This window comes from Spinacia oleracea, chromosome 3 (assembly GCF_020520425.1).
Source record: "Spinacia oleracea cultivar Varoflay chromosome 3, BTI_SOV_V1, whole genome shotgun sequence".
Lineage (NCBI taxonomy): Eukaryota > Viridiplantae > Streptophyta > Magnoliopsida > Caryophyllales > Amaranthaceae > Spinacia > Spinacia oleracea.
The window spans coordinates 134,182,188-134,194,039 of NC_079489.1; positions in this window are offsets into that span (position 1 = coordinate 134,182,188).

Sequence of the window (11,852 nt, forward strand, 5' to 3'; positions counted from 1 at the left end):
AGCAAAGCTACTACTTATAGTTGTTAGTTCTATCATAGTTGGAGAATAAATGTTATTTCATTAGTGGATGTAAGACATATTCATTGAAGCATTAATAAAAGAATAGAATTTCCTTTTCGTTATCTCTTAAGTTCAATTTTCAATTCTAAGTCTTGTGGGTATCGCAAAGGGACTAATTGTAATTTCTTCAATGAAATTTTATGTGCAAGGTGGTCAAGTAGCAACCATCTAAATTTACATGCATCGAATAGTGGGGTGAGAAGGCCCAAAAGTGGCGCCAACTCTTCCCCTAGGGCGCACATAACTGTGTTCTTGTTGTGAGTGGGTTCGTTGTCGAACTAGTGCCTTAGTAATGTCATGTCCAAAAAATATTAAAGTTAGCCTTTTTATTTTATTCAGGATAAAGGATATGGCTAACCAAGATATTTCTGAAGTGGTTAGACAACTAGCTGAGGTAGTTCGAGACCTAGCTCAAACTAGACCCAACCGAGTGCATGATCCGGCTGGGGAAATGTTTAAGAAAATAGCTCAAAGCAAGCCTCCACTGTATAGCGGAGAGATTGAACCAAGTGTGCTTGAAAACTGGTTGAGAGAGTTTGATAAGCTCATTGTAGCTGTGAATTGCCCCGAAAAACCTTAGGGTGAACAGTGCTGTGTACTACCTGAGAGGTGAAGCTGATTTATGGTGGCAACGATGTGAGAATACCCTTAGAGCCACACCTAACTTGGGGTGGGAAGCATTCAAAACTTCACTAAGGAACAAGTTTTACCCACCTTATCTGAAGAAGCAAAAGGCGCAGGAGTTCATTGAACTCAAAATGGAAGGTCTGTTTGTGACGGAATACTATTCTAAGTTTATAGAGCTGTCTAGGTTTGCACCTGAAGTGGTGGCAACGGAAGAGCTTAGGGCTCAAAGATTTGAGAATGGTTTGACCATGGACTTACAACTGTTTTTGTCTGGAGAGACCTTTACCTCATTAGACACCCTGTACGCAAAAGCTGCTCACCTGTATGGGTTACAACAAAGGAAGAATGGGGGTACTGAAAAGAGAAAGGATGGTGGAAGGTCGAATCAAGGGAATAACCATCAGAATCAGGGGAATTTTAAGAAGCACAAAGGGAATGGGAACTTCTAGTTTAGGGCTAACAATGGTGGTAATCGCAACAACCAAGGTGGTGGAGATCAGTCTGGAAGGAATGGAGTAAGGACCTACGGCTGTAGGCGCTGTAACATGAATCACCTTGGAAAGGATTGTGATGGAAACTTAGTGACTTGTAGATTCTGTCAGAAGTTAGGCCACAGGAGTATGAATGCTATTCTAAGAATGGAAAGCCTAACCAAGGTAACCACCAGAACAATAATCGGAATAATCAGAACCGGAATGGGGGAAATGGAGGTGGAAACCAAAGGAGTTACCAAGGTGGTAACAATGGCAATAGCAATGGCAATCACCAGAACCATGGAAAGCCTGGAGGAAACCAACAGCAGAATGGGAACCGAAACAACAATGGAAACACCAATGGAGGTGGCTATAACAAAGGAGTTGCCCAAGGAAAGTTGAATGTGATATCTAGGCAAGAAGGAGAAACTTCCTCTGACGTCATAGCGGGTACTTTTTCTATTAATTTCGTTTTAGTTAAAGTTCTATTTGATTCTGGTGCGACTTATTCTTTTATATCAGTAGATGCTTTGGGGAAACTAGGGTTGAAAGAGCCTGAAATAATTGAAGTACCTATAGTCATACCTACTGGTAGTATAGTGAAGTGTACCAAAATCCATAGAGATGTGCCTTTGACCATAGCCAAGACCGTGTTCTTATCTAACCTAATCGAGTTTGAGTTGGGAGAGCTAGATGTAATTCTAGGAATGGACTGGTTGGCCATGTACAAAGCCAAAATAGATTGTGAGAAGCAGAAGGTTCACTTGAGGTCTAGCCTAGGAAAAGTAGTGTCATATCGTCGTTTTGGTAAGCCTAAGAACATAGGGATTATCACGGCAATGGAACTCGTGAAGCTAGTTGGTAAAGGGAACCCAGTCTTCTTATGCAATGTGAGAAACCTAGAGCATGTGATCAAAGATCAACTTGAAGATATTGCAGTAGTTAATGAATTTCTTGATGTGTTTCCGGAAGAGATCCCGGGGATGCCTCCCAATCGACCTATTGACTTTACCATAGATTTAGTGCTTGGAACCGCGCCTATTTCAAAAGCACCCTATCGAATGGCTCCAGCAGAAATGAATGAGTTAAAAGGCCAATTGGAGGATTTATTGGAGAAAGGTTACATTAGGCCAAGTGCATCACCTTGGGGAGCACCAGTGTTGTTTGTGAAGAAAAAGGATGGAAGTATGAGGCTTTGTATAGACTACAGGGAGCTCAATAAGGTCACGATCAAGAATAAGTATCCTTTACCTAGGATAAAAGACCTATTTGACCAACTGAAAGGAGCAGGAATCTTTTCGAAGATCGATTTGCGTTCGGGTTATCATCAATTGAGAATCGTTGATCATGACATACCAAAGACCGCATTCAGGACTAGATACGGACATTATGAGTTCACTGTTATGCCTTTTGGGTTAACCAATGCACCTGCAATATTTATGGACTTAATGAACCGTGTATTCCATGCCTATTTGGACAAGTTTGTAGTGGTTTTCATAGATAACATCCTAGTGTATTCCAAAAGTGAAAAGGATCACGCTGAACACTTGAGATCTGTGTTGAGTACCCTGAGAGATAACCAGTTGTATGCCAAGTTCTCAAAGTGCGAGTTTTTGTTGGAAAGAGTTGCATTTTTGGGACATTTTGTATCTAAAGAAGGAGTGGAAGTTGACCCTGCTAAGATCAAAGCTGTTAGTGAATGGCCTACACCCAAGAGTGTGACTGATATTAGAAGTTTTCTGGGATTAGCTGGCTACTATAGACGCTTTGTGCAAGACTTCTCTAGGATAGCCAAGCCCATGACTACCTTGATGAAGAAGGAAGCAAAGTTTGAATGGAGTGACCAGTGTGAGGAAGTATTCCAAGCCTTGAAGACGCGATTGACAACCGCGCCAGTGTTAACCTTGCCAGATGAGAGTGGTACATATGATGTGTATAGTGATGCCTCTAAGAATGGTTTAGGGTGTGTATTGATGCAGCACGGGAAGGTTATTGCGTATGCGTCGAGGCAATTGAAGCCATATGAATCCAATTACCCTACCCATGATTTAGAGCTAGCTGCTATAGTGTTTGCATTAAAGATATAGAGACACTATCTATATGGTGTGAAGTGTAGGATATTTACGAATCACAAGAGTTTAAAGTACATCTTCACACAGAAGGATCTGAATATGCGCCAACGAAGGTGGTAGGAGTTAATTAAGGACTATGATTTGGATATCCAGTACCATGAAGGAAAATCCAATGTAGTTGCGGATGCCTTGAGTAGGAAATCAAGTCATAGTGTTAATGCGTTAGTAGTTGCTAACGAGCTGTGTAAGGACATGCAGCGTTTGAACCTTAAAATAGTAAGTGGTGAAAGCCTTGAGGGAATGATGAATGCCTTAACCATCCAGCCGTCAATATTTGATGAGATTAGGGAGAATCAAGCTGGTGATGTAAATTTGGAGCGAATCAAGGATAAGATTTCGCAAGGTAAGGAGTTAGAATTCCGAATCCATGATGATGAAAGTTTGAGGTACAAAGGCAGGTGGTGCGTGCCTCAAAAGTGTGGAGAATTGAAGGAGAAATTGATGAAACAAGGGCATAATACGCCATATTCTGTGCACCCAGGTGGTGACAAGTTGTATAAGGAATTGAAAAAGGTCTATTGGTGGCCAAGGATGAAGAACGAAGTGGATGAATTTGTGGCTAGATGTCTGACTTGTCAGAAAGTTAAAATAGAGCACAGGAGACCTCAAGGAAATGTCCAACCTTTAGAGATTCCAAGCTGGAAACGGGACTGTATTTCTATGGACTTCGTCACTTGTTTGCCTAAGTCAAAGACCGGAAATGATACAATTTGGGTTGTGGTAGATAGGTTGACCAAGTCAGCAGTGTTTATACCAATGAAGGAGACTTGGAAAATGGAACAACTTGCTAAAGCTTACATTAAGAATGTTGTGAGGTTACATGGAGTTCCTAAGGATATCGTGTCAGATAGGGATTCAAGGTTCTTTCGAATTTCTGGAAAAGTGTGCAGAAGAGCTTTGGTACGACATTGAAAATGAGTACAGCCTTCCACCCAGCCACATATGGACAAACTGAGAGAATTATCTAAACCCTGGAGGACATGCTACGGGCATGCGTTATTGATTTCCAAGGGAGTTGGGAAGATAGCCTGGATTTGATTGAGTTTTCCTATAATAATAGCTATCATGCTAGCATTGGAATGGCACCATTTGAGGCTTTGTATGGACGAAAGTGTAGAAGTCCACTTTGCTGGAATCACATTAGTGAAACCGTAGTGTTGGGACCTCAAATGATAGAGGACACCATGAACCAAATCCGAACCATCCAATCCAAGATTCAAGCGGCGCAGGATCGCCAAAAGAGTTATGCAGACTTGAAACGTAGGGATGAAGAGTTCAATATAGGTGATAAGGTGTTGCTCAAAGTGTCACCAATGAAAGGTGTTATGAGATTTGGAAAGAAAGGGAAGTTAAGCCCTAAGTACATAGGCCCATATGAAATCTTAGAAAGAATTGGAAAGGTAGCTTATAGACTAGCCTTGCCTATGGACTTGCATAGAGTGCATAATGTGTTCCACATATCTTAGTTAAGGATATATATCCCGGATAAATCGCATGTGTTGCAACCAGAGACCATAGAATTAGACCAAAGTTTAACCTTTGAGGAAAGACCTGTCAAAATCCTTGATAGCAAAGTGCGTAGTACGCGTACTAAAGATGTGAAAATTGTCAAAGTGTTGTGGCCTATTCAAGAATATGAGGAAGCAACTTGGGAAGCGGAGGACGAAATGAGAAAGAAATATCCCGAGCTTTTTCACGAGGTTAGTTGAGTTACGGGGTCGTAACTCGTGTCTTTTAAGGGGGGTAGAGTACGGTAGAATTTCGCGCTTTTTACCTTGTTTTCCCCTATTTTATGCTCAATTTAGTGCTTTCGATTGAATTTGCGTTTATTATTGTCCTGTTTAATCATGTAAAGAGTACATCAACTTAAATTTTTTGCAAGTGAACGCATTAAAAGTCTCAAAAAGTCTCAAGTTTGAGTTAAAATTTTGATTTCCGAACCCAAGTTTCAGGACGAAACTTCTTTTAAGGAGGGTAGACTGTAATACCTCGTATTTTTATAATATTTATAAGTATATTTTATTATATTTATAAAGCATTTTACGATTTTTGGAATTTATTTCGCATTTAAATATTATTTAAATGTATTTTATTTAACTAGAATATTTATTATTTTAATTAATTACGAAACGAATTTAATTCTTGAGTCGGGAAATTAAATGGGTTGCAAGTAATTTTTAAAGGTTTCGGGTTTTAAATGAAAAGTCCAATTCGTTTTATTAAACGAGCCCAATCAAAAGAATTTAATTCAAGTCATAAGCTAGCCCAATCAATTAATTCCCTAAGCCCAATTCTATTTTCCTAAGCCTAGCCCATTGAAAATAGGGAGCCTATAAATAGGACTCCTCATCATTAAATGAACCCCTAAAATTTCATAAAGCCTCTTTTGCTTGCTTGCCCCTCACTCCAACTCCCTCTCCTCTCTCGTTCGCACACCCGCACGCCAGCACGGCCTCGTGCCCTCGTGCTCGTCCGTCTCTCGCCCACACTCTCTCGCCTCTCCTCTCTTGCCCGAAGCCCGCAGCGAGCACTCGTGCCCTACGCTGCTGCTGTGCCCCTGTTGTTGCTCGTGTGCTCAGCACACACCCCTGCCTCGTCTCTCTCTCGCTCGCACGCTGCGCCCAGCCGCGCACGCTGCCCCTCTTGCTCGTCGCCCCTTTGCTGCGCGCGCACACACGGGCGTGTGTGTGTGTGTGTGTGTGTGCGTGTGTGTTGTTCGTGTTCGTTATTCAATTCTTTTTCGCCCAATCACCCTAATTCGTGATTGTTCCGTGCTATAGGCCGGATTGGTATAATTCTCCTCTTCCTTACCTATTCTATTTCAATTCCGTATTTTGAATTATAATATTATTATTGTTTTGAGTAATTAAAATGCTGGGAATCGGTTATGAATACCGTGCTTTGAGGATTTGTGTGTTGTGATTTATTAGGCTTGTTTTAATTATTAAAGCATGAATTTTCAGATTTGTTTATTTAATGAAGAATTGATTTTTATGGTGATAAATTGGTTTTATTGGGATTTTCAAGTTAGGGTTTTAACCTAGACCTAATGAGTCAATTGATTAGCATAATTAGGTGATGGTTTTAATTATGATAATCAATTATATTTTCAGATTTATAAAAAGGCTTAAAGTGTTGATTTTTATTGATTTTAAAGGGGGAAAAAGTATGTTTTCGTACTAGGGATTGGTTTTACAAATCGAGGCGATTATATTATTGAAAAACGATTGAATTCTAAAGTTTAAATGAGGTTTTAGATTTTATAAAGTTGCTCGAAATTTAATGAACATGGAAATAATTTAAGTTTCATTATTTTGAAAATAGGAGGTGATTTCTGAGTGAGTGCTCGTTATTGCAAAGTGGCCCCTACGCTTAGGTATTCAAGGTACGTACAATTCTAGGGAGACCACACTTTTGTCAAGGACATTACATGATTGTTGATGATGTAAATTATATTATGTGGGTTCATATATGCTTTGGTGAACAATCATGTGGATTAATATTATTGGAATTATCGAATTTTTGATTGAACAAGCATGTTGAGATTATTATGAGTATGGATTTCATTGTCAATCATGTTGTTCAATATTTATGCATGTATGGTTTGTTTCACATGCAATGGATGGATTATTTATTTGTATGCTATTGTACGGGATGTCTAGCATACTTTGAGCCAATTATTCGTACTTCGTTGTACTATTTATTTTACCGCATGTGAAGGGTTAGCTCACGTAAGCCACCGCACATGTAGGGTTCAGTTGGGAATATGTTGTATGAAATGAATTAGGATTTGTCGTGCAAGGGCACAACCCTCATGTTAATGTGCATGATGTGGAATCTCACTTTTGTGAGGAGGAACATGGCAGTAATTTCACAAGAGTCTTGCTTGGTTGATCACAAGTCTTAAAACATTAAAATAAGAGTGTTTTGGTTGTTGTTTATTAATTGTATGTGTGTACGTTGTTAATTCTTGAGTTCACCTTTAATAAAATATTAATAAATGTAAAGTGCAACCAGAACAAGCTTCAAAACTCTTGGAACGTATATACCTTGAGTATGAACAATGGGGGGGAGTCTTGCCGGAAAGCTCGTACTCCTACTAATGATACAAGACGTTGTTTCATTTATATAATGGCAGAAATACCGTCGGTATGGCCCGACACTCGGTATGGCCCGATTTTATTATTTATTATTTGGTGTATAGTTGGCTCCCATCACCTTTCCTTTATGGAACATTCTTTTGGCCCGTTCGAAACTTATTCTAATTAAATTGTGAGTCAAGAGTCGAGTCTTGTATTCATGATTGGTTGTTAATTATTATATGGCTTTTGCATGTTTATTAGTACTTAGTGAGTGATGCATGTATTAGTTTTGTTTCACTATATTCTTGTAAGTACTCAGCTTTTGCTGACTACGTGCTTTGTGTGTTTCGGTCATGGCCTTTGCCTTAATGACCCTATGATGATCTATCATTTGCACTTGCATTGATGGGGGGTAGAATAATATAGCAGGTTGGTAGATCGGAATCATGTGGCTTGGGATGATCGAGAGAGTTGCATGTTTTCGTATTTTGAACTATTTTATTATACTTTAATTTTGTTTGAAATGGTTGAACTTTTTATACTTTAGTTTTTGGGCCGTCGTGGTTCCAAATTGTAGGAGGCCTCGATATTTCATTTATTATGTTTTTAAAAGTTAGTTGACATTAAATTCCGCTGCGTAATTCTGGTAATAGCCTTAACCGTTATCACGGTGGCGGTAATGCTTTAGTAATTCCTTTATTTTAAGTTGGAAAATGGTTTTATAAAAGCAAGGTTATTAGGGTGTTACAATTTTCCTCCTCAATTTTCAGGTGACCTACAAGCTCCTCTAAGGTTAGGTCTTTTTTAGACGTCTGGTATAAACTTCAGCATCTCCAAGCTCCTCTAAAGGCCCTTAATACTATGCATTTTCAAAACATCAGTGCAAGAATTGATAGATTGAGATTGCAACTCACTTCTATCCAAGCTTGTAGCATCCTTGACCCAACAGACATTACCTTGATTAATCAGGAAAAGCATGTCCTTGCTGACTTGGAAAAATGGAGCTTAATTGAGGAGAAAATTTGGAGACAAAAATCAAGAGCTGACTGGATTAGCTGGGGTGACTCTAATACCAAGTTCTTCCACTCTTATGTCAAAGAACGAAGTAATCATAATGCCAATAAATTACTCATTCGAGATGATGGCACTAGGATTCAAACTCATGATTGTATTGAAAAGGAGGTGGTGAATTTCTATAACAACTTAATGGGGGCTGTTGCTGATTGCCTTCCAATGGCTGACAGATGCATTATTGAATCTGGCCCTGTTCTGAGTGATGTTCACAAGCATTCCCTCTGCATATCAGTGACTTCGGAGGAGATAAAGAGTGCTCTCTTCAGCATGAATGCACAGAGAGCGCCCGGAATTGATGGATACAATGTTCACTTCTTTCACTCTGCTTGGTCTATTATTGGCTCCAACATCACTGCAGCAATCCAAGACTTTTTCATTTACAACCAGATGCAATCTCAGGTGAATATTACTCTAGTTACTTGGATTCCCAAAGTTCCTAATGCTTCTAGGGTTAAAGACTTTCGTCCTATTGCTCGTTGAACTGTTATCTATAAGATAATTTATAAAGTGTTAACAAATAGGATGCAGAGTATTCTTGCTAGTATCATTAGTGAAAGTCAATCATCTTTTGTCAAAGGGAGAGCTATCTTTGATAACATTATTCTTAGCCACTAACTTGTTAAAGGCTACAACAGAAAGCATATCTCCCCGAGATGTATGATCAAGATAGACCTTCAGAAAGCTTATGACTCTGTTGAGTGGCCATTTGTGCAATGCTTACTCACCTTCCTCGGTTTTCCTCACAAGTTTGTGAACTGGATTATGAGTTGTCTAACCACTGTTACTTACTGTTTTACTGTCAATGGTGATATCACAACACCAATCAAGGCAAAGAGAGGTTTAAGACAAGGGGATCCCCTTTCCCCTTATCTTTTTGTGTCATGTATGGAATATCTCAGCAGATGCCTAGGTAATTTGAAGCTCAATCCAAATTTCCGCTTTCACCCTAGGTGCAGGAAACTTAACCTCACTCATGTTTGCTTGCGGATGATCTTCTACTCTTTTCCACGGGAGATAATGATTCTATTAGAGAAATGTATGCTGCTTTTCAGAATTTCTCTAATGCTTCAGGTTTAAAAGCTAATCTCAGCAAAAGCTCTATCTATTTTGGTGGAGTTCGCCTTGAGATACAAGGTGATATTGTTTCTGAATTTCAGTTTGAAAAGGGTAATCTTCCTTTTAAATACTTGGGGGTGCCACTTTCAACAAGGAAACTTACAGTACTTCAATGCCAACCTCTTATTCAGAAGGTTCTATAACGGATTGACTCGTAGAAAGCTAAACTCTTAACTTATGCAGGACGGGTTCAACTCATCAGATCAATCTTAAGTAGTCTACAAACCTACTGTTGTCAGGTTTTCGTTGTGCCAAAAAAGGTACTGATGGTCATTCAATATGCTTGTCGATCGTTCCTCTAGACAGACAAATCAGGTACTTCAAGGAAAGCTTTGGTGGCCTGGGAAACTCTTTGTCTCCCAAAGAGTGCAGGTGGCTTAAATATCACCTGCATTCATACTTGGAACCGGGCTGCTATATGCAAAATTTTATGGAATGTGGTGATAAAAAAAGATAGGATGTGGATCAAATGGATTCATTCCTATTATGTTAAAACAAGAAATGTGCTTCACATGGAGACCCCTAACCAGGCTTCTTGGATGGTTAGGAAGATTTTAGATGTCGGCAAGTATCTAATTCATACTTCTCATGGAAGCACAATGCTAACCAAGCCCCGATTTTCTATCAAAGATGCCTACAGCGCAATTAGAGGTGACTATGATAATGTGACTTGGAAGAAACTCATTTGCAATAACTGCGCATCCCCTAAGTGCATTTTCATAGGGTGGCTAGCTCTACATGGGCGTTTAGCTACTTGTGACAGGTTAACCAAGTTTGGTGTGGTACATGATCCTATTTGTGTTCTATGTGGGCAGGAGAATGAGAGTTTGGATCATCTTTTTTCCGATGTAATTTTTCTGCTACAGTTTGGGAGCTTCTCTTACGATGGTTGGGTTTTCATAGAAAAGCAGAGGATTGGCACATCGAGGTTCTTTTTGCTAGCACGCATGTTAAGAGAAATTCCAGGAAGCATCACCTTTATAGACTGACGTTGGTTACTACTGTTTATGTCCTCTAGATGGAAAGGAACAACAGAAAATTTCAGAATTCTATTCAAGACATTAGTAGCATTTATAGGAATATTTTGTATATTGTTTATATGAGATGTTCTTTGTTTAAGAAACTCCAAAATGTGGAGTATAGCTTCTCTTGATTGGGTTGTTGTCCTAGGGTGCCCTCCTAGAGGGCATGTTAGGCTCAACATGTTGAACCCATGGAGTGTTTAGGTTGTTTTGGCGTTTTTAGCCTTGTTCTCAATTTGGTAATGAAAGTTAAAATTTACCAAAAAAAGGTTAGGTCTTTTTTCTTATGCATTAACTGATTACGAAAGTCTTTCCAAGAGGGTGGTAGTTTCTCAATTAAAACAATAGCAAGAGTTATATCACAAATACCCAAACCCTCGACGGCCATAGCAATGCAAATATTCTCATAAGCATGAATCTGATCAATAATTGGTTTATCATCTTGAACTTTAAAGCCTAACCACTTACTAACACAATAACGTTTAGTACCAGCATCATCAGTTCCATACTTCTTTTCTAATGCATCCCAAATATCCCTAGCATGACCAAACCCCATAGAGATATCAAGCAATGCATTCGACATATGATGCAGCAACATGCCCTTACATGTCCTATCATCTTTAGCAAATTTCAACTCAAAATCATGCAATTCAGTTTCATCATCAGGTTCGACAACATCATCAATCACATAAGCAACATCAATTTGTTCTAAATAAAATCGCATCATATCCTAACAGCCCAACGTTTATAGTTCTTGCCATCAAGAGGTTCTAACTTAGACATATCAGGAATCAGGAATTTGGAAGTCAAAGCCATAATAATCGTCTTTTAGACTGTTGCGATTAAACCAAAATTAGAACAAACTTATCTGATTTTGATGAACTGAATGAAGAACAGTTGTTGCGTCGTGGACACCCACTGTCCTAAAAGACGATTCCGCGCTACCTCTCAGTGCAGTAGAACAGAAGCGGTCGCCCTCCAGGATTAGCGCAACTCCGACTTTGTGTGCACTCACAAAATCGGATGGAGTCAGAACATATGCCCAAAATCGAAGACAATTTTTGTGCGAGAGAGAGAACTGTGTTTTGATATTTCTGAAAAGTGTTTGAATGATTTTCTATGTTTTTGAAAGAATCCGAAATTCTGATTAAGTAATCAGAATTAAGGGAAGCCAACAGCCAGTAACGGTCAGAAGCAATAAAGCTTTGTAACAGCTAAAAACGGTCAGAAATGATGAATGTTGTAATGGACGTAATTAATGGTAAT